The sequence below is a fragment of the Thalassophryne amazonica genome, chromosome 5 (genome assembly GCF_902500255.1).
Source record: "Thalassophryne amazonica chromosome 5, fThaAma1.1, whole genome shotgun sequence".
Classification (NCBI taxonomy): domain Eukaryota; kingdom Metazoa; phylum Chordata; class Actinopteri; order Batrachoidiformes; family Batrachoididae; genus Thalassophryne; species Thalassophryne amazonica.
Window position 1 is genome coordinate 54,959,007 of NC_047107.1, and position 22,614 is coordinate 54,981,620.

The 22,614-nt window shown below is 42.4% G+C and overlaps 1 protein-coding gene and 1 long non-coding RNA gene across 4 annotated transcripts in view; both read left to right on the plus strand.

Annotated features, from left to right (window-relative positions):
* Nucleotides 1–22,614, plus strand: part of emid1 (EMI domain containing 1) — a 328,184-nt gene that overhangs the window by 209,992 nt on the left and 95,578 nt on the right. The window lies entirely within an intron of this gene.
* The window catches only part of LOC117510543, a 645-nt gene continuing 506 nt past the window's right edge, over nt 22,476–22,614 (plus strand). The window contains exon 1 of the long non-coding RNA XR_004560745.1: nt 22,476–22,529. This is a non-coding gene — a long non-coding RNA (uncharacterized LOC117510543). The remainder of the gene's footprint in view (nt 22,530–22,614) is intronic.

Here is a 22,614-nt window from a genome sequence, read left to right on the forward strand (position 1 = left end):
AGAGTATGTCTGACATGCGAGATACTGTGCATGTAAATGTTTAAGTTGAGATGATGATAGCTGCAGAAGGTCCACATAGATCTGCTTTTGAAGTACTTACATGCAGCTATAAGTATCAAACTCTGCACACAATGTAGCTGCACTCCTGGTAACTACTACTGCACGTGTGCATGCACGCGCACACACACGTGCACACGGTAATTCCTTGTTAATATTTGTAGAGAGAGTACATGGGGGAGATTATAGTTTATTTTCAGTGTGCCCAGATGGTTTTGTTATATTAGCTACCGTAATCCTTCTATTGTATCACTGACAAAAGATCAAAGTGCTGAGATCTTTTGCATCTGTGTCTGTTTGTCTTGCTGGTGAACTACCTGGTAATTCAAATGTATTTTTCTGTCACCATAATAACATTCACCTCTTTCTCTGCTGCCATAAACAGATAAAAAAAAAATGCTTTTTTGTTGTATGGCCAGGTAGAGGTCAGAAACTGTGTTAATCTGTTGAAATCACTGTAGACTCTAATTCCTCATTATTTTCTTACCGCACTGAGGAGGTCATGTTTTAATCCATGTCTGCTGATTTGTTTGTTTGATTTTCACAAGCAGTGCTCAGAAACTTACAGACCAATTTTCATCAAACCTGGGTGAAGGATAGAGCATGGGCCAACAAAGAACACATTAAAGGCTCAGCTTACTTTTCACAGTCGTTAATCACATGAAGCATAAGTAATAGAGGTTCTGAGTGCTGACTTAGTATTGACTTTATATATATATATATATATATATATATATCTATATATATATATATATATATATATATATATATATATATATATATATATAATATATATGAGGTCTGTTAGAACAAGTATCTGACTTTTTTATTTTTTTCAAGAACCTGATGGATTTGAATCATGTGCGCTTGCATCAGCCAAGCTTGAACCTTCGTGCGCATGCGTGAGTTTTTCACGCCTGTCGGTTGTGTCATTTGCCTGTGGGCAGGCTTTGAGTGAGCACTGGTCCACCCCTCTCGTCGGATTTTCATTGTCAGGAAAATGTCTGAATGGCTGGAGCAACGCTGCATCAAATTTTTCAAGAAACTGTGTGAGACAGCCAGGTGGAAACCATTCGGAAAATTCAGATGGCTTTCGATGAAAATCCTATGGGCATCACACAGATTAAGGAGCATTACAACCGGATTAAAGACGGCCCACAGTGGCTGAGGGCGCGCCGCGCTTCAAGCGGCCATCGACAGGCTGAAATGACCAGATAATTTCCAAAGTGAAGGCGGTGTGTGATCCGGGATGTCGTGTGACTACCAGAGAAATGACAGAAAAGGTGGACATCAGCCATTTTTCGTCAGATTCCACTGTTACAGGAGATTTTGTAATGAAAGACGTGCGGAGGCATTTGCGCATCGGGACGAAGCCGCAGTGGCGTTAGGTCTTCCACCATTCAGAAGATTCAGATGGCTTTCGGTGGCTTTTTAGTCAAGTGAGTATCCGAGAAATTGTGGAGAGCTGGGCATGTCACAACATGTCCCGTGAGACTTCCAACACGGACTTGCTTTTGTTCACCGCCATTGCGGCTTCGTCCCGACGTGCGAATGCCTCAGTTATAAATGCATCATTGCTGCTGTACATCTAAGATCTGTGCATTCTGTCCTGCAAGTGAGCCATCAATCAACATACACGGGTAAGCGATGTGCTGGATTAATGCAGGTTTGACCCCTAACCAGGTGTGCATGACCTGTGTCAGGGCCTCACATCTCAGCTGTGGTATTGTGTTCCCCCATGCCTCCTGGTAAGTCTAGCTGAGTGCAGGCTCATGTTCCACGTGCTATCAGCCTGACCCAAAAATCCCAAGCTTTGATCACACGCTGCAGTAAGTGGGTCTAAGCCTATAAAAAACTTGAAACACAGAAGAATGCCTTACACACATTTGGACCACTCACTGTGTGCATGTGGGGCACTTTGAAAGATTTTGAGCTCTGTTATGTGCTGTGTGCAAGCATATTTTTGATGACTCTGGCCTTTTGCCAGCACTGTCATAGTTCATAGCAAAGAGATTTGTCAGACTTTTAAGAGGTTTTGTAATCATTAAAGCTATGAAGTGAGCACAGAAACATGACCTATACTATGGATTTGTGAAGACGTGGAACAGCGAAAAAACTTTTAGAATATCACACATTCTTTTTATTTGCATTAGTCTCTCTTTGGGAAAAAAAATGTTTGTTCCATCGAATAACATAACTAAATAGAGAAAAAAAATAATTTATCCCATTCATGAATTTACTTCTAGGCTTTGGAAAAGGCAAGGAATGTACCCTGCAAAATGCAGTGAATGAATACATATCGTAGACAGTGCAACCAGAAACTATTCATGACGCTTCACTTTTTCCACATTTTGTTACGCTACAGCCTTATTCCAAAATGGATTAAATTTTTTTCCGCAAAATTTGACACACAATACCCCATAATGACAAAGTGAAAAGGTTTTGTTTTTTTTTTGTTTGTTTTTTGCTCATTTAAAAAACTAAGAAATCACATGTAAGTATTCACGGCCTTTGCCATGAAGCTCAGAATTGAGCTCAGGTTCATCCCGTTTCCACTGATCATCCAGAAGATGTTTCTACAGCTTAATTGGGGTCCACCTGGGGTAAATTCAGTTGGACATGATTGGAAAACACACACCTGTTGACATACAAGTATAAGGTCCCACAGTTGACAGTGCATGTCAGAGCACAAACCAAGAATGAAGTCAAAGGAATTTTCTGTAGACCTCCAAGACAGGATTGGCTCACGACACAAATCTGGGGAAGGGTACACAAATGTTTCTGCTGCTTTGAAGGTTCCAATGAGCACAGTGGCCTCCATCATCCGTAAATGGAAGACGTTCAGATCCACCAGGGCTCTTCCTAGAGCTGGATGCCCATCTAAACTGATTGATCGGGGGAGAAGAGCTTTAGTCAAGGAGGTGACCAAGAACCCAATGGTCACTCTGTCACAGCTCCATCATTTCTCTGTGTAGAGAGAACCTTCCAGAAGGACAACCATCTCTGCAGCAATCCACCAATCAGGCCTGTCGGTAGAGTGACCAGACGGAAGACACTCCTTAGTAAAAGGCACATGGCAGCCCACCTGGAGTTTGCCAAAAGGCATCTGAAGGACTCTCAGACTATGAGAAACAAAATTCTCTGGCCCAGTAAGACAAAGATTGAACTCTTTAGTGTGAATGCCAGGAGCAAAAAATATACCAAATCAGTAAATAAGTATGAATAAGTAAATAGTTACTTTCTGAATAATTCACAACAGCTAATATACAAAAACAGTCAGACCTCCACACAACCCTGCAGAAAGTTTTTTTGTTTTTTATGTGTAGCTGAAACAGATAGTTGTTCCATCTCTTTTTCGTATGTGTGGTTTTTGAAGTTACATGTAGCTTAAATGGGTCCGTCAGTTTCTTTCATTTCCAAAGTCTAGGTCTGGTGGCCACCAAGGAAACCACTCTTTATTTGAAAACAGCCATTCCATGCTTTTGTCACAGATTTTACAATGGGTGCCTATGGAGAAGCTGTGAGTTCTGTGACATAGAACCATGGAATTGCCCAGAAGCTTTGTTTTCTTAAGAAAGTTGGGGCCTAATTTACTAAATGTTTGCATGTGCAAAAAGATCCCATTGCACTCATAAATACACCTGTAACATTGTGCAATGAGGATTACATCTGTCAAAATGCACAAAATAGCGTATTTTGTTAGTTTAGCACATTTGCCTTCATGAATATGCAATTTGGGTTTGTCCACCCATTGCACAAAAGTGTGGGAGGAAGCATGCAAATGAGTGAGGTTTGTGCACGCAACACAATTTATCAGTGTCAAAAGGAAATTTAGTGGGTGCTGATAGCATCTGTATTTTGAGTTTGAGACCTTGGCATTAACTGATTGCGCTTAGAAGAAGGCTGTTCCAGATTGCCACTCTAGCACAGAGGAAACAGAACTTTAAAATAAATAAATCATTCATTGGCCCTGCGATAGACTAGCATCCTTTCTAGGGTGTACACGCCTCATGCCTATTCACTGCTGGGATACAGCTCCCCCTGTGACCCTTAAATGGAGTAAGCAGTATAGAAAATGGATGGTTGTAAATCATTCATTGTCAGTGTTGGCATAATGCTGCGTTTTCACATAGGGAAGATACGTTATGAGTGTCATATTTGCGTCATTCTTGGCACATTCCTGACATCTTAGCGTGACTTAACGCATCTGAATAGGTTTCTTATTCTGCGTTTACACATAACGACGGCATGTCATGAAGGCCACGAAGTATACATTCTTGGCCGCTGATCACAAATGTGATGATTCGGGCAGAGGCATCAAGTGTCCTCAGGAACTGCTGCAACCTGTTACCACACAATACGATTAATGCACGTGTTGCTGGAGAATTATCAGGAACCATTACGCACAGTCAAGAATAATGTTCCGCGTTGTGCTCTGAGGCTTCTATCCACATCCATAGATGCCAAAAACCCAAATTTGTAAATCTGCCATTAGATCTTGCCAATAATGTTCATGCAAGCCCAATTATTTGGCTGCTATTTGAGGCTACCATATTACATATTTAAACCGTTTGATCAGCTACTTTTGCAAGAGTTTTGACAGTGGTCTTGTGGTCTAAGAATAGAACATCATGCGTTTGCAGACTTTTTCCTCTGGTTTTCTCTCTGTTTATCACAATTATGAAGGGTTTAAAGGAATGCAATTTATTTGATATGTCAGTTGTTTCACGGGAGAAGCAGCATCTCTGCTGTGGCGCAGACATCATACCAAAATGTCTACATCAAAAGATAAATTAAAAATAATGAGCTACAAAAGAAGCTTAATGATGACGATTCAATTGGTCACTTATACAGTTTGCAAACCTTACCTGCGTGAAGCCCTCACCCAGGTAAGGTCTGAGCTTACCAACCCCTACAGCAAGCACACAGTGGACAGTGGTAAGGAAAAACTCCCTCTGATGTGAGTAAAAACCCTCAAGCAGAACAGACTCAGAGGTTATTATGTAGTTTTTGAGTGACCCCTAAGATGAGATTCCATGTTGGGTGCTCTGGCCCCAGAAATACATTTAATGTAGGAGTGTAACGATACACAAAAACCATGGTTCGGTATGTACCTCAGTTCTGAGGTTACGGTTCGGTTCATTTTCGGTACAGTATGGGAACAAAATGCAAACCTAAATTTGCTTGTTGTTTAAACCAACAATTTACTGTAACATTATACAAACAGGAAAATAAATAATTGCAAAGTGCTGCCTGGTAATAAGTTAAATAAAATGTTCTCAAATAAATGACAAGGTATGAAATATTATAAAAATACATTCCTAGTAAACACCTTTTAACAAAACCTTTCCACAAGTAAAGAGCAGCACAATGGTTCCAGCATGAATGTTGTGTGGGCCGCTGAAGAGGAGGTACTGCTGGCCCACAACCACCAGAGGGCACCCTGCCTGGAGTGCGGGCTCCAGGCACAAGAGGGCGCCGCCGCCTTACAGGAGCAGCCGGGGTGACAGCTGTCACTTATTACCTGTGACAGCTGTCACCAATCATCTGATCTTCAATCGTATATCAGCCGGACGACATCTCCACTTCTTTGCCGAGATATCGCTATGCTTAGGAGGTAACGAGCTCAGCCAATCAAGTTGTCTTTTCGACAGAAGAATATTGTTGCTTTGTGTTTTTTGACAGCAGACTTTTCGACGAGAGGTGGAGGTGGATTTCCCACCATACGTGTTGCTGGGTATAAACACACCTACATCTAACTGTTTTTGTTCCTCGCCAGCAGTACCAGATCCGACAAGCGGAGGCAGTGGCCACCTGGGAGTTCGGGACTTGGCGGCTCCAGTATTCCCGGGGTTCGGTGGCGGAGGAAATCGTGTGGTTCCGGTTCTGCTTTGGACAGACGTCTCTTATCTTCGAGCCTGCCCACATGACACATTCTGTAAATTGACTTCATTGCATACTATTGTGACCTGCCGTGTTTGTTGTGCTCATTCACAACAGTAAAGTGTTGTTATTTGGAATTGGTTCACGTTCACCTGGTTTTCCAAAATCCAATCGTAGTGCAGATTTACCTCACGTGAAAAGCCAAAGATCGTTTTCAGGAGTGATATGTTACTAGTTGACCCGTTTGAATAGCCCCCTTGGTGCTCCAATGATTACATACTATTAGTACATACTCAGTGTGCCCTGTGCCATTATGCACAGCGATCAGTGAAAGCAGGAGCACATGGAGAGCCTCTGATGACAATCTCACGTGCTCAAACAAAGAGTGTGTAACTATCAGGATTGCTCCACTAGTTTGCATGTGAATATCACTGGATAACTCTGTTGCTTTCTTGGCGGTAAGCACTGTTTACCATATCAATGGACAACAAAACACATCGACCATTTTGTATATATTGTTCAAAATGTGCATTTGTGTTTATTGCTTGAACCTTTTTGTTGTACAGCCTTTCACACAAGACCTCAAATTACCTTTATAAAGTGTCAAACAGTTGTTTATTATAGTTTGCTGTGTGTTTTGAATAAATGTGTGTGGAAAATTATTTTTCGCTTTATTTTTTCCTTTCCTATTTTTGATTGTAAACCTTTATTACACTTATAAAACACAACAAAAACATATATATTCTGAAAGCACAGGTTGTCCTGAAAAAAAAGAGACATAAAACTTGATTGTGGGATGCAGGGAGAGCTGTTAACAGCAATAATAATCATTTATGCCAGGCGAGTGAACTGTCCAAAAATGCCCTCGGACCCCAGAGGGTTAATTAGGGTTTATGTTAAGTTATTAAGTGTGACAACGAGAAATATAGAGTGCAGATGCCCCGTCTGTCAGTGAACTGATGAGAGAGCGAGAGACAGAGAGAGATCCCGAATACATGCCACTGTGCCTCCCTCACGACAGCAGGTTTGGTTCACGGCTTTTCTTCTGGTTTCTGCATCTTTCGTGTTATGTGTGAATGGGCCCTAATGGACATTCAACATGTAATGGACATAATTCACCATACCACAGGTATCGTCTGTTCTGCAGTGTGTTAACACGCCGAGGTGTGCATGATGTTTCCTGTCTCGCCAACTGTGTGTGTAATTACCAATGTGTATTCCTGCTATGCATATAACAAGGTGTCGCTGATATTGATTTTTGTTAGGTCGGCCCCTGCATGGGTGATTGGCAGTGTGTATTCCTGCTGTGCATATGGCAGATTGTCTCAGCCCACTGTGCTGCTTTTACTGTCAGACTCCTGTGAGGTTAATGGGTAGGGCCAAGCTATTATAAAAGGCCTGTGAATTGTGAGAAGTAAAGTGGCATGCCAATGTTTTGTCAAAGTGTGAAATTATTGCTCCTTCTTTCAGCTATCACAGTTTCCACAAGCGCCAGCTGCTGTACTGCAGCTGCACAAAAATTAACACAGTTATCACTTTAAAAATGAGTCATCATGGCATGACGTCACACTTGTGTAATCTTTACAATTAATCCGCAGTCCATTCTTAATGTTTGCAGCAGTTTGTTTATATTCCATTCAACAGTGTGCACTGGGACATTTGCTCACTGCTGTCGGAAACATTTGGAAAAAGGAGTACTTTGTTTTCGGCAGTCTCTAGCTGTTTGTTTTGAATAGCATATGCTTACAGACTGTTCACAGACATGCACAAATTAATACGGTTTATCATGATATGACCTCTAATAGTCAAAATCTGAGTTGTTATGAATTCTGTGCAACGTGTCCTTTATACCCTCATCACACATAGCCAGAATCACACAGAATGGCGTCAGAATGATGAATCGGCGCACATCCGAAAAGTGTCGGATTCAGTTCCAAAACGTTCTGACAGCCATCTGTGAGCATCCACACAGTTGGTCAAAATTGGCCAGAAGCCCAGAGTGTGATGCACATGTTCAAAACACTCCAGGCACCGTTGAGATGGGGCACCTATCAGACGGTGGTCTATGTCAAATCAGGACCATCTGACCGCAATTTACAAATGCCGATGGTGGCAAAACAGGATCCGAAACGATTTGAGCACATGCGATGGAACCTCGAGATGGATCTGGCACAAAAAAGCAAAAAGAAATTAAAGTTCCCTGGAAAGGCGTTCCATCTGACGCATGGGACAGCATGGCCCAATACCAGCAAGCTTCAGCGAGGCTGTCCGCTCCCTCCCACTCTGGGCCCATGTTGCCATCCAGAGGTTTGGACATCGGGCAGTCTTCAGCGCCTTTTCTGGCCATCTCATGGCTGTCTGTGACATCTACCTGTTGTCTACATGCACTTTGGATGCCATCGTGCAGGTGTGGACGAGGTAATCCGGATGCGTTCTGACACTGCTGACCGCGCCTCTTTTCCTTCCTACTGCATGAGATTATGGCAACATTTGCTATGTCGGGCTGGTTCCTGCACATTCTTGCTATGTGTGACGGGGGCTTTAAATACTGACTACTTGTTTTGAATTCAGCCTTTGAGGCTAGCTTTGGTTCAAGGTTTTGCATACTCCAGAATACTTCGGTTGCAATCTTTGTTTCAATTATGTGATAGCCCACATTGTTATTTTGACTTCAGCCAGCAAAACATTTTGATTCAAAGCTTTGAAGCATGTTTTAAGATCCCAAAAAAAGATTCTGAACTGATCTTTCTTTGACTACTGTGATGTCACGTAACTATTGCAAAAGCACAGATGAAATAAGACAAAAGTAGCTAACTGTAAACTGGACTTGGAACACAAAGGCTGCGGCAGTAATTTTTCAGGGTATTACAGCCAGAGTGGCAGCAGGTGAGTGGAACTCCTGCAATGGCTGAATGATTTGTTGATTGTCCAATAAAATTAGATTAAATAAAAAACCATGACAAAAAGTGTCAATTGGTCTGGCATACACAGAGCTGTGTTCCTGAAGGAATATTTGATCTACAAATTAAGACTCAGCCTTAGGTCACATGAATGTGAACTTTATGACTTTCATATGATCAGCGACTTGACCAAGAAGTACCCTTTACTGAAATGAAACAAAATCAGTGAAACAAAGTACTGGAGCACATTTAAATGCATACTGACACTGACAATCACTTCCATACTCTGATTCTGAGCAAGCCATATTTATTTCTTATTTACTTATTATGTTGTAGTATCTTCTGTTTTCTCATTATTTTCAGGGTCCTGCCGTCTAGTGACCAGCCACCCGTGCAGTAAGTGTGTAATGACATAAGGCATGATACTTAGGTTTGACATTAAGACGATGGTGCGGGCAGTGAGACACCACTGTGCAGGAGTCTCATCAGTTCGAAGCTGAACCTGGATTTTTACCCCAGGCCAAAAATATGGCCATTGGTATTGGGAAGGCCTTGCGTCCATCTGACTGTCTCCGTCTGTCTGTCTCTCTGTCTGTGCTCAGCATATGTCCAGTCCTATTGGTGAGGTCGGGTAGACATCACATCCGGTGAAGTGGCGAATCCAAAGGCGAGAATTCGTAGTTCCGCGACTGGCCGTTAGGTGAAAACACGCTCGGAATGTATGCTGTTTTATTTAAATTAGCGGGTTTGGTATTGTCTCTGGTTTGCTTCTATCAGCCAGCTGATAGCTATGATTGCCTGGAATTATGAGATTTATACACCAAGCTTACCTGAAATGAACCATTGTACATTAAACTGACTTTATAGATGAGTCTGACCCCTTGAAAAGTGACTAAATTACATATATTTGTACTGAGTTCGCCAACCGAAACAGCCATTTTAGCATTGCATTATATTGGAGTTAGAGGTTGATCCTGGCACATTTCCGCTGCTTTGAGAGCTTATCCATTTGGGACTGAGTGTGTTCATGTGATCCAATGAGAGGACTTGTTCTTTTACCTGGGAGTCATCATTGTAGCCTTTCCTTCCTGTGTTTTCCTGCCAATGAGACCAGCATTCTGTACTGCAGAGTGATGTTTTAATTGAGCAGAGTATGTGATCTGTTTAATCATGGGCTTTGAGACCCTGCTGTTGAGTGTCGTGTGACTGCAACATACGCCTTGGGCAGGTCCATAACAAAGACTTCTTCAAACATGCAGTATGTCGTACATGCTGACTCGGCCAACTTTATCAACCAGACTTCCGTGTCAGGTTTCATTTCATGCAGGAATGCTTTTGCTTTGGGGGACTTTATTGCAGCTCTTCATTCACAATCTGGTCTTTGCAGGAACTGGTGACCAGAGCTTTTCCAGTATTTATACTAAATGATCAATGTGACTCTTTGTGAAGTGAGGCTTTATTTATTTTCATCCGGTGTAAAACTTGTGCTAAACCAACCTGTGCCCCCCATATAAAATATAATATAATAATATAAATCCTCGTCCATGGATGAATTAAAATATTTGTCATTTTAGCTGAAACTGCCAGAAGATTAAGCGTTTATGGAAGGCAGCCAAGCTTGAAGAACAGGGGCAGCATCTGTTGGAGAGTAGTTCAAGATGCAAATTTGCGACAAAATACATGAATGAGTGACAGATTTGCTATTTGTATCTCACTGAATCAGTACTAATGACACATTAGTGCATGTCTCCTGAATGCCAGCCTAATGTTACACAGACTTGTGCAGACAATGTCCGCATACATGTGAGTGCTGCTCGAATGATCAAAAAAAAAAAAAAAAAAGGAAGAAAAGTGTGACCAGCGCACTTACCCACTTGCAGAACGATGTTCCTACAGGATCTGCTCTTCTCTCCCCCTGTCCTCGAGATCCAATTGAAGCACTCCTAGACCTGCTGGAACAGCCAAATCTCCATGGTGCGGTGATGTCCAGCTGAGTGGCTCCACAGGAAAGGCAGCTGCATCTCAAAAATATTGTCCATGTGGGATCCGTTGTGCCCTCCTCCCATGAATGACCAGTATGATATGATATGATATGCTTATACACAGTAAGAGTGAACATATGGTCCCACTCTGACCAAAATGGGACCATATGTACACTGGCAGTGCTAATTTAACACTGTCAGTGTTAGTTTTACACTGGTGATTTTACTGTGTACGATCGTGTTCCCCTTGGTTCAAGATCCACGCTAAGCACTTCTCCACATGATGGAACAGCTTCTCCGTGGAACAGCGATGTCCAGCAGCACTTCGAGGATGTGCGTCTTTTGATTTGATTGATTTGGCAGTAACCTCGTAAGTCCCTTCGGGTGATCCCTTGTTTTTTTCCCACTCGGGGTCACCACAGCAGATCCGAAGTGGATCTGCATGTTGATTTGGCACAGATCATGTGCAATGTCCTCCTCCTCCTCCGTCCTCCTGCATGCACAGTGGGTTGGAGCCAGGAGGCAGCTTATAACTTCCATTGTGTTCCTCATTAATAACAATAATAATAATAAATACATCAAATGCGTAGGTCCAGATCTCCCAGACAGGAGTCTTGAAGCCCAGCAGCAGAACTTCAGGACTTCTCCAGAACTCGCTCTGCCACTTCCAGAAGCGTTGTTCCTCTCCGGTCATCTCTGCTATTTTGGCATGTTCCTAGGGTAGCTCATGCGTGTCTCCAACAAGGAATGTCAGATCCTCATTTTTGTCTCCAATCACTCACAATGTAGTCTCATCCATCATCCATCCCTCAAAAAGATCTCTCACGGTTCTCGCATATTATGAGTCACGGAGACTATATTCAGAGGGTGTCACAATGGTTGTGATGGCTCTGGGAGTGTGTAGCAATGACCTTTGACACCTCAACAACTTTGAAGTGTTCAAAATCCAGGAGTGACACCCTGTGACTCAAGCGAGACAATTGCAACACCCTGTGAACATCGCAAATGTCTTTCGTACACTGTTGCAGCCCAGTGAGATAGTACCCTAAGGAATTAATTATTTCGCTAAATGATATGATAAAAAAAATGCCAGAACTGCCTATTTCACTAATCTTATACCTTCAAATAAAAGAAATCCAGAAGTCTTGTTAGATACAATTAATAGTATTGTTTCTCCTGTTATTCCTAGTGTACCGAAACTGTGGCCCTGCTTGAGCAAGGAGGACTAATCCATGATGATTTTCACTTTCAACTGAGCCTCCTTCAACAAGATCATGTGACTACCTTGAAGTCAGGGATGGCACAATTCCACTTTTTCATGTGCAATACAATATAGATACTGGAACCTTCAGTATCTTCAAATACAGACACCAATCCAGTACTTTCTGTCTTGTCTTAAAACAAATGATCTGTTAATAAATATGTTTGTGTGGCTATACTTTGCTAACCTAGCCATCTAATAAACATCAACTCAAAGTGTGAAACAAACACTCGGGTTGGATTTAATTTAATTTTTTTTTTCCCCTGACATCCCGTCCAGTAAGTGTGGCCAATATCAGGTTGTTACTGGTCCAAAATATCACATTTACACTCCGTACATGAAACCATGAAAGCATCAAATGTTATTACCATCATTATTTACTTGTTGACAAACATTTCTGCCATTGATACAAACATAATATACATAATTAAACTAGACAATGACAAGTGACAGTCTGATTCGCAATATCCGGGTTCTGGTAAACATCCAAATTTAGAGGTTCTTTTCTCTGCAAAAATTATAATTCCACCATGTTTTGTGGGAATTGGCTAAAACAGTGAGCGTAATCCAACTAGCAGTCAAACACAGACCAATATCACAGAAATCTTCGCCTCCAAATGCGATGACAAGAGGAATATGTCATGAAATGTTGGAAAGCAGTAAGTGAAATGTTGACTCTCAGACTTTTCTGCATCCATTTGTACAAAGTGAAAGAGGAACGTCCAGCTATTTTATCTGACATTTTTCACTCTGACAAAAGTCAGAATAGAAACCGAAATCCTCTGCTGTAAAACAACCCGACATGATGAAGGTAGAAAGGAGATCAGGGTGTTACGTGAGATGTCCCTAAAGAAACACATCATATGATTTGTTGCAGTGGAGGAAATGGACAGTGCTGTCTGACAGGAGCTGAATCATGTGGAAAATGAAAGAGTAGTGCAGAAAGATTTGGCCCAGGTCTTACCACACGTTCACTGCTCTTAGCTAATTTGCAGCGCTGCAAAGTGAGGCAGGTTTATGATTTTCTGTTGAAGCAGGATATCATTGGGGGAATTGGAAAGGCTGCAGCCTGCCAATCATGTCTTGGCTCTGGAGGACGGCTGTCACTATCACAGAGTTGTTGCATTTGACTGGAGCGTTTGTGTTTGGTTGCTATGGGTCCTGTTTGATGGTTGTTTTTATTGTTTACATGGGTGGTTAAGGAAAAATAGGGGCTATTTCAACTTTTTACTGAACAAACCTTCCTTTTGTGTTCTCGCACAAAAATCACAATACAGCAGGGAAATTACATTTGGCTGTCTGGCCTCGGAGCCACAATGAGCATTCGGCATTCAGATATTTCTTGGATAAATAAACTGTGTGAGAATGGACGTGTCCTTCAAACACTGAGGGCAAAGGATTTACTCACCCAGCTCTTAGTGTGTACAGCAGAGGACATGGGGCATGATGTTTAGCTCAAGGTTTGTGGATTGGATTGCTCTCCACTTGTGTGCTGTGGCTTGTGTCATCCTAAGTATGGTAATGAACAGGGTCAGAGTAAAAGGTCTGCTGGCCAAGAACATGGCAACATGTTTTTGCAAAGAGCAGTGGTGTGTAAATCTGTACTTCTCCACAGCTGCTCCAGTCACAGTCAGTAGATATTGTACTGTTTAGACTGTGCAACCTCTTATTTGAATATCTCACTCTTCCCAAACCTTCTTTCTACAACATAAATACCTGTTGTTCCCAAACCTTTACCCTTCGGCCTTTTGATGTTGAAAAATGTCACACCCACTTCCCACCCCCACCCCTTGAATCTTGACTGACTGTGAGCTGGTTCACTAGTAAAATACATATTTTGAAGCATGCTAATACATGTATAGCATTTCAAGAAACTGATCAAAATACATCCAGAACATTCTTTCTTATTTCCTCTATTAATTTGGCTTTCCAAGATGAACCCTGTACTTTCCCAACGCAGTCACACACCCAAGTCATCACATTTTGAATCAGGTAGTTCATTTTGACCAAACATCAATTTGTGATGCGGTGGGTAACGTGGGGTAACGCTAGCTTTAGCAATCACCATAACCATAACATAGATGAATGTTCCCTGATGATGCAGAGGTTTTCTGGATGCAGAACAGTTTCCTTGTGATTGGGCATGGTGACGTTTGCTCTGTCGGTTTTGTCCTTTGGGCTCCAGGACTCGTTCGAGTCCACCCAACTGTAAATGGGTTTCAGAGTCAGACTGGTGTCCCATCTAGGGAGCCATATATGATATCCAGGAATAACCATGGGCACAAATGCTAATAGTAATGGACCACTTCCTTCCTGATTGAAAAACAGTTTACAAATGATCCCACCATTCCTTGGGCTGTCCTAGATGTCAGTTTTCCAGAGGGTTTAAAGGCTGACCAGGCTACCAATAAATTCTAACCTTTAATATACAAACACAAATGTCATTCAGATTTGATATTAAAGTATAGAATTTTTTAGCAAATGCTTCTCATCAACTTGTCATGAAAATGCACTGCATTTTTTTTTTTTTTTTTATATCTGGGCGTCTCCTCTGCATCCGGCACACATCAGGCAACGGGGGTTAATACCCAGTTCTATCCTTTACAATCGCAGGTTAAGATGCGCGTGAGAACGGCGGTGTTCTGCTGCCGCCGATAATGCCCTGTGTACCGCTGGTTAATACCCAGGTTTTTATCCAGGCAAATCCTACGTTACTCCAGGATCTTTTGCATATAGGCACAGCCCCCAGAGTATAATAGGCTGAAGCAGCAGGAATACATGCCTCTGTCACTGCAGGGGGAGGGAGATCATCCTCAGCCTTTTCTTCTCCTTCCTTTACCCCTCCTCAACGTGTTGCTCCGTCTCCACCACAGGCCTTCCCTCTGCTTCTGAACCAGACCTCTTGGTAAGTCCTTGCCGCTGCCAATTTTCTTTTAGGAGGCATACTGGAGCTTCTCTGCAAAAATATCTGGAGCTGGCCGCGAGTGCATGCAGCACGCTAGCGTTTTTATACTGACCGCCAACTATCGGCCGTTTGGAACGCCGTTTTAACCGGGAGGTGGCGTTTAGAGCGGCGTACTGTCCGCTAGTGCCGCCGTTTTGTCTGCCTCTGTCACCAATTAAAACTCCGTTGAGGACGCCGATGTGGGCTCTATCGCTGTTTTACACGCCGTTGGTTAGGGATACAACGCCGGCCGCCAATTACGGCGGTGTAAACTGCGGCACTACAGGAAGGGGCAGGATGAAACGGCGATTAAAAAGTATCAAACGCTGTTGTTCGCGTTGTCTCAGTCATCACGCGAATTCTCTGGGAGTGCTCCCGGAATTATTCGACATGTTGAATAATTTTTCCGGTGATTCCCGGTAAAGCCGGAACTAAGCCACACCCCCTAGTGCCGGCGTTAACAACGGCGTTTGATCCTTAAGACAGCCAAAAACTCTTCCGGGACACTTCTGGGAACTCTTACCGTCTATGTGTAAAAGGGGCTTTAGTTTTGTTTCACACCTGGATCAGATGAGTGACTGATTTCTGATTGACTATTTAAACCTGGATTTTCTGTTCTTTAATTGCCAGATTTTTCCAAGAGCCAGGCCAGATACTTGAGCCAGGCCAGATGTCCTTTGCTGTCTGTTGCCTTGCTTTCCTCATTTTACCTCGCCAGCTTCTGAAGCCTCGTCTATGATACAGACAGATACCAGGAGGACCAAACCTGATTGCCGCCTTGTGACTTTGACCGCGTCTTCCAGCTGTGCGCTCAAGACATCGAAGCTTTGCACAGCTTAAGCTCAGTTCCTGGTTTTGGAGGCGAGCGTTCCACCTGGTCCTGGTCCTTGAACCCTTAGTTGACATTCTGCTTCAAGACCGGCTTGGAATCCTGCAGCACCCGGATTTCCACCGCTATGAGAGGGCTGACTCTCACCTCAGCAGGCCACCTTTATTTCATTGTTTAGTGTTAATAAATCTCCTTTCGTTCATATTCCGTCCTGTTTCTTGCTCCCTTGCATTTAAGCCCTTCGCCAAGTAACGGTCCAGTCCTATCTGGACCCCTAACTGTAACACATAGTCTACATGCCATGATCCTTTTCCTGGACAGTGATTAAGACAGCAGTCCATACACTACAGATGGTTCGTTAGCTGTGGTAATTGTCAAACTCATGTCAACCACGTGCTGTACTGTAAGCCAAAGATGTTAGCCAGACTGAGTTTGTACTCAATAGTACAATATCCATTTTAAACTCATGAAAAGCCAGGATTCATTTAACCTACAAAAATACATTTATAAAGTGCTTATATGCTTTAACTGAATAAAACTTTTGAAAAGCCAAGACACTTTTTAAAAGTTCATCAATAAACTTTATCTTCCTGCTATAAAATTCTCCCACATTCTCGTCTGCACGTGTAATGCAGATGCTCAGGCAAAAATGACACAAAGAAGACCAGCTTCCCCTGCAGAGGATACAGCTGTGGAGCTGCCTCTTGTGGAACTCTGCCAGACATTGACCATTTTATTTGCATCTATTCTCTCATCTTTGTTTTGCAAATTCAGAATTACTTGAGTTAGTTTCTGTGCATCTTTCTGGATCAGTGATGCCCTTGCTTTTTGAACTAAAATAGTGCAAAAACTTTGCTGTCATTTCATATGCCACACACTTGACTGATTTTTTTTTTTTTTTTAATGAATTTGTCTACTTGCACTTGTTTGTCATTCTGAGTTCTGCAAAGTATAGCTATAAATCATACAGACCTGTTTAGAATAACTGCACCCTTTACTTTTAAGTATAGATCAGTTCAGAAATAAATGCAAATTAAACATTTTTAAATAATCACACTATGAACTTTTTCTTTGCCCTTTGATGAGCTTTAAATAAACTACCAGGTGTACTTAAATTTAAAGGTTACCAATGAAAAAAGTGTATTTAAAGATTGTCATTGGGGAAAAAAAACCCTGACACGTAATGAAATAACAAATACAGACATCACACAGACATGGGTGACACAGTGGCTTAGTGGTTAGCACTGGTGCCTCACAGCAAGAGGGTTGTGGAATCGCTTCCCACCCAATCTTTGATGAGTTTGCATGTTCTCCCTGTGTCTGTGTGGGTTTCCTCCCACAATCAAAAACATACATGTTTAGGGTCTGCTCCTTTATCTGCCCCTGACCAAGGCAGTGTCTCTACATCTGGAGTTGGTCCCTGGGTGCCAGGCTGTACCTGCCCACTGCTCCAAGTGGGTGGATTGTGTCAAACTCTAAAAATGCAGAGGACAAATTTTGCTGTATGTTTATATGTACAGTAAATCCTTCTATGTTCTATAATTCCATAATTTCAAGTTAATTCCTTTGAGCCTCTCTGGACACCATCTGTACATTAATAGAAGAACAGTTTGCACCTCATCATTCTACAGCTTCCACTGTCATCCAATAAGTGTGAAACCTTTGGTTTCACTTTGTGATTGGGTCAAGCTTGTGTCTGACCAATCAACAATGTTTAATTGCGGAAGCACATACCTAAAAGTAAAGTTCCATTCTCACTTTCACAGATATGTATCCCGGCAGCTCACAGTCAGTTGTGACAAACTGTGATGTGAAGATCACAGTTCCCCACAGATGTGATCTAGCGCACAGTTTGATTAGTGCCCCAGTAATATAACTTCAGAAGAATGTTGGTGCTTCCAGGACACCTCCTGTTAGTGTCACGGCATGTGCAACAACCTTGTGAGCTCAATGGAAATACAAGGGACTCTAAAAGAGTTCAGGTACAGATACTAAAATCACTTGTGGTTCTATTTCCTTAATTCCAGAAAAGATTCTTACAGTTCAGATGTAGCTAAAACATCAGTGCTCCAGTCTCACAAAAGTTGCTAATGTGGATTCTTTGTTCTGCTAAGTGTACATTTTCATATGTGATATTTTCAGCTGTGTGTGGAGATTCTAATCCAGGTCCCAGTGCTTTTGGAGCAGTTGTTTGTCTGTGGCTTGCAGCAGCATGTTGGCTGCGAGGAACAGCGTTTAAAATCTGCGGTGTGTCAGGAGTGTTTTATAAGCAGAGGTCACAGACGATGTGGTCCCCTCCCTGCCACACTAAAGAGGGTCGCGTGGTTTCATCTAGTCTGTCCTTGTCTGTCGCTCTGGAGAGCTGTTTTTGTTGGTTTCCCTAGTGACCACAGGAGAGCGGAGATCAAGACATGGGGGGAAAATGATACGTATCACTGGGCAACATGCAGACTGAGTTCACTGAAAAACGAAGTGTTGCCAAGGAAAACTTTACCAAGCAGCTCGGTTTTATCAAGTTTCTGTGTTATTGTGTCTCTTTTAATATAAAACTGAAGGGTGTAGCTGGAACATCAGTCAGTACTACACATTTTTATTAGACATCTGTTTCTTTCAAGTGCAGGAAGTGTTTGAATTCTGGTGGGTGGATTTGCAGCGCAGTCGATCCCAAGGACGTCTATCTAAAATCAGCACGCTGTAATTCAACAGATGTGCCCACCGCTAATTTTACCCACTTTATACAGACTTCAGCATTGTTTTCTTTTCATGGCACAGAGAAAATTGCTTCCATTTTACAGCACACAACAAGCATAAACATTTTGTGGATGTTACTGGAAAAACCTTAAGTTACGGTAACAAGTTACAATCGTTAACTTTAAATTCTTAAGTTGTCACGTTTTCATAAGAGCCAGATTTTTTATTTGCACACAAACGTGCTGTGACTGCTGATGTTGTGGACATTGTGACATGTTGCCCAATCACAGGACAAACAGTCATGGAATGGTTTGACGCACCAAAGGAGACGCCATCACAACCACGTTCCTGCACCCCAGGACACACAGTTTGCAGAAAGTAGAGGTTGGTGTGCACTGCTCAGTAATTTGAGGCAAAGTTGGTGAGCAATTAAGAAACAAAGCTCAATTTTCCTCTACTCCTCACCCACTGGGGTTAGATAGATAACCTCTGTGACAAAGTCTGCTTGAAAAGAGAATAAACAGCAACCTGAACAGAAGCTTGTGGAGGATGAATGTTGCATGCTGTGCACAGACGTCTGCCCTACAGCTGTCTTTGTCCAGTGAGGGCACCTGCCCCAGAAATCCAAATGGACCAGATGTTTGTGGAGCAGACAAACATTCCACTCACCAAACCATTCAGGTAGGAGTTGCTCTGTAATTAAAAATCAACATCTGCTGGACTGGACATGGGACAGGTAGCCTGATTGCACCTGTCAGAGATGCAGACCCCTGAAACTACCGTCTGTGTTTCTACAATGTGCCAGAAAACAGAGAGGGAAGGTGAGTTAAAGACACCCCTGTGTGGGACAGAGAGGCAGGGCAATAGGTAAGAGCTCGTCCTCTTTCCTGTGGAAAATTATAGGCTGTGTGCAGCTGAAAACAGCTGGATGGTCTGGGCGGATCATCCAGAGTCCACCAAGTTTACTTTGATATTCTTGACAATGAACTAAAAATACTCTACAGACATGTATAGTGTTTTAAGTCAGGACTAAATGTCTGTGATGGAGGTCTGTGTGATGTGAAACATGCAGTGTGTTTCACTGCCATGACAAAAAGTGTGCTGATTGCTGAGGTGAGGTAAGACCCTCTCTGACCTTGCACGCTCTCACTCCAGGAACCTGGAGGGTGCGGCGTGGTTTCATTCATAGTAGATTTTTCCAACACATGCATTAGACTTGTAAACGAGGTGATTTCAATTCATATTTTCCTTGGAGATTAATTTTCTGAGCTTTTGTTTTAGCAAATATCCACAAGTCCTGTGCCCAGTGTGTCACTGCACCACCTCTCAGGCTGAGTGGCAATTTCAAGGGAAGGAAATGAAGTTTGCACCCCTTAAGTCAATCACCCAATAAAAGGAACCAGGGTTCTGGGGAAGGACAAACACAGGGGTTCAGATGCAGGCTTGTGCTTTGGCTGACCACCAACCCTCGTAATCTTCAGTACAGTAGTTGGGAGCTCCCTGGTGTTGGCCTGCTGCATTCATTCATATTTATTAATGCTTTAGTTTGGTGTGAAGAAACAGGTAGTTGTTGTTTCTCCTTCTGGTCCTGTGTTTCATATTGGTCCCACCTAAAGATCAGGGTCTGACCTGTGTGTAACATTATTGAGCAAATCAGACATTTCAATGCTCACTGTTAGCTGCTGAGTGAAAGGCAATTTATCCACTATCATAAAGTGCCATCAAATGGTGGCACACACTGGGTAAATGTTAGAAAAAATATTGATGGTCTACACAAATGAAAACCCTGTACTGAACTCCCATCAGGGCCAAGCAATATGTCAGAATTAAAGTTCTGATCGCTGATATTTGTAGATACAGTGAGGTAAAGAGGTTTTTGATCCACTGTCGATTTTGCAAGTTCTCCACCTACAAAGAATGGAGAGGTCTGTATTTTTTATTGTAGGTACACTTCAACTGTGAGAGACAAAATCTAAAAAAAAAAAAAAAAATCAGAAAATCACATTGTATGATTTTTAAATAATTCATTTGCATTTTATTGCATGAAATAAATATTTCATGCAATAGAAAAACAGACCTTAATATTTGGTACAGAAACCTTTGTTTGCAATTACAGAAGGTCAGAAGTTTGTACACACTGCAGCAGGGATTTTGGTCCACTCCTCCATACAGATCTTTCAGGTTTGGAGTTTCAGCACCCTCCAAAGATTTTCTATTGAGTTCAGGTCTGGAGAATGGCCAGGCCACTCCAGGACCCTGGAAGACCCAGCCATAACCCATCTTCAGTGCTCTTACTGAGGGAAGGAGATTGTTTGGCAAAATCTCGTGATACGTGACTCCATCCCTCCTCCCTTAAATATGATGGAGTCGTCCTGTCCCCTTTGCAGAAAAACACCCCCAAAAATGATGTTACCACCCCCCATGTTTCATGATTAGGACCATGTTCTTGGGGTTGTTCTCATCCCTCAAACACGGCAAGTGGAGTTAATACCAAAAAGCTCTATTTTGGTCTCATCAAATTCAGAATATCACATTGTAATTCACCACATGACCTTCTCCCATGCCTCCTCTGGATCATCCAGATGGTCCCTAGTGAACTTCACACGGGCCTGGACATGTGCTGGCTTGAGCAGGGTGACCTTGCGTGCCCTCCAAGATTTGAAACCATGACGGCGTAGTGTGTTACTAATGTAATCTTTGCGACTGTGGTCCCAGCTCTCTTAAGGTCATCCTGAAGAGAGCTCTCAGAATCATCCTTATCTCATGAGGCTAGATCTTGCATGGAGCCCCAGACCGAGGAAGATTAACAGCCATCTTGTTTCTTCCATTTTCTAATAATTACAGTTGTTGCTTTCTCACCAAGCTGCTTGCCTGTTGTCCTGTAGCCCATCCCAGTCTTGTGCAGGTTTACAATTTTGTCCCTTGTGTCCTTAGACAGCTCTTTGGTCTTGGCCATGGTGGATAGGTTGGAGTGTGTTTGATTGAGTGTGTGGACAGGTGCCTTTTATACAGGTAACGAGTTCAAACAGGTGCAGTTAATACAGGTAAAGAGTGCAGAATAGGAGGACTTCTTAAAGAAAAACTAACGGGTCTGTTGAGAGCCAGATTTCTTGCTGGTTGGTAGGTGATCAAATACTTATTTCATGCAGTAAAATGCAAATTCATTATTTAAAAATGATACAATGTGATTTTATTTTATGTTATTTATTTATTTTGATTCAGTCTCTCACAGTTGACGTGTACCTATAAATTACAGACCTCTCCATTCTTCGTAGATGGGAAAACTTGCAAAATTGGCAGTGGATCAAATACTTATTTGCCTCACTGTGTGGGTATGATCCGAATGTACTGACTTCAATTGCTTCTAAAAAAAAATTTAGAAAAGGTGCTCTTTAATCAAATTCTGGCAAAATTGATAAAGAATAATTTTTTTGAACTGCTATAATTACCTTTTTAGAGCTCGTCATTCTATAGAATCTTCAGTTGCTTAAGTGGTGACCAGTCTGTCGCTGTCTAGGGTTGGCTACAGATGCAAACTCTACTTTGTTGTTACTGCTATTAGTTGAGTGCTGCAGTTGATTCAGCAGAGCACTCTTGTTGGACAGAATTTAAAATTATTTTGGTATCTCTGGTAAAGTGCTTACTTTGCTAGAATCTTATCTGTCCGGTTGATCGCAATGTGTATTTTACAATAACACTGTCTAAATTTTCCACAGTGAAGTATGAGGTACTTCAGGAGTTAGTTCTAGGTCCATTGTTATTCTCTTTATGCCCCACGCGACACTTGCACCGCGAGGCAGGGCATATAGCATCTGGGTTGTGCGTCTGTTTGTCTGTCCGTCTGTCTGTCCGGCCGCAATTCGTTCGCCGCAACGTACCTCGGCACCTATTGCTCGCAAAAACTTCATATTTGGTGGGTACATGCCTTGGAGGAATACTTCACATGGGTTCGAAGGCCAGTGACCTTGACCTACTTTTCAAGGTTACCAGTGGTCACAACTGTCAAATCCTTCGCCACAATGTAGCTCGGCACCTATTGCTCGCAGAAACTTCATATTTGGTAGGTA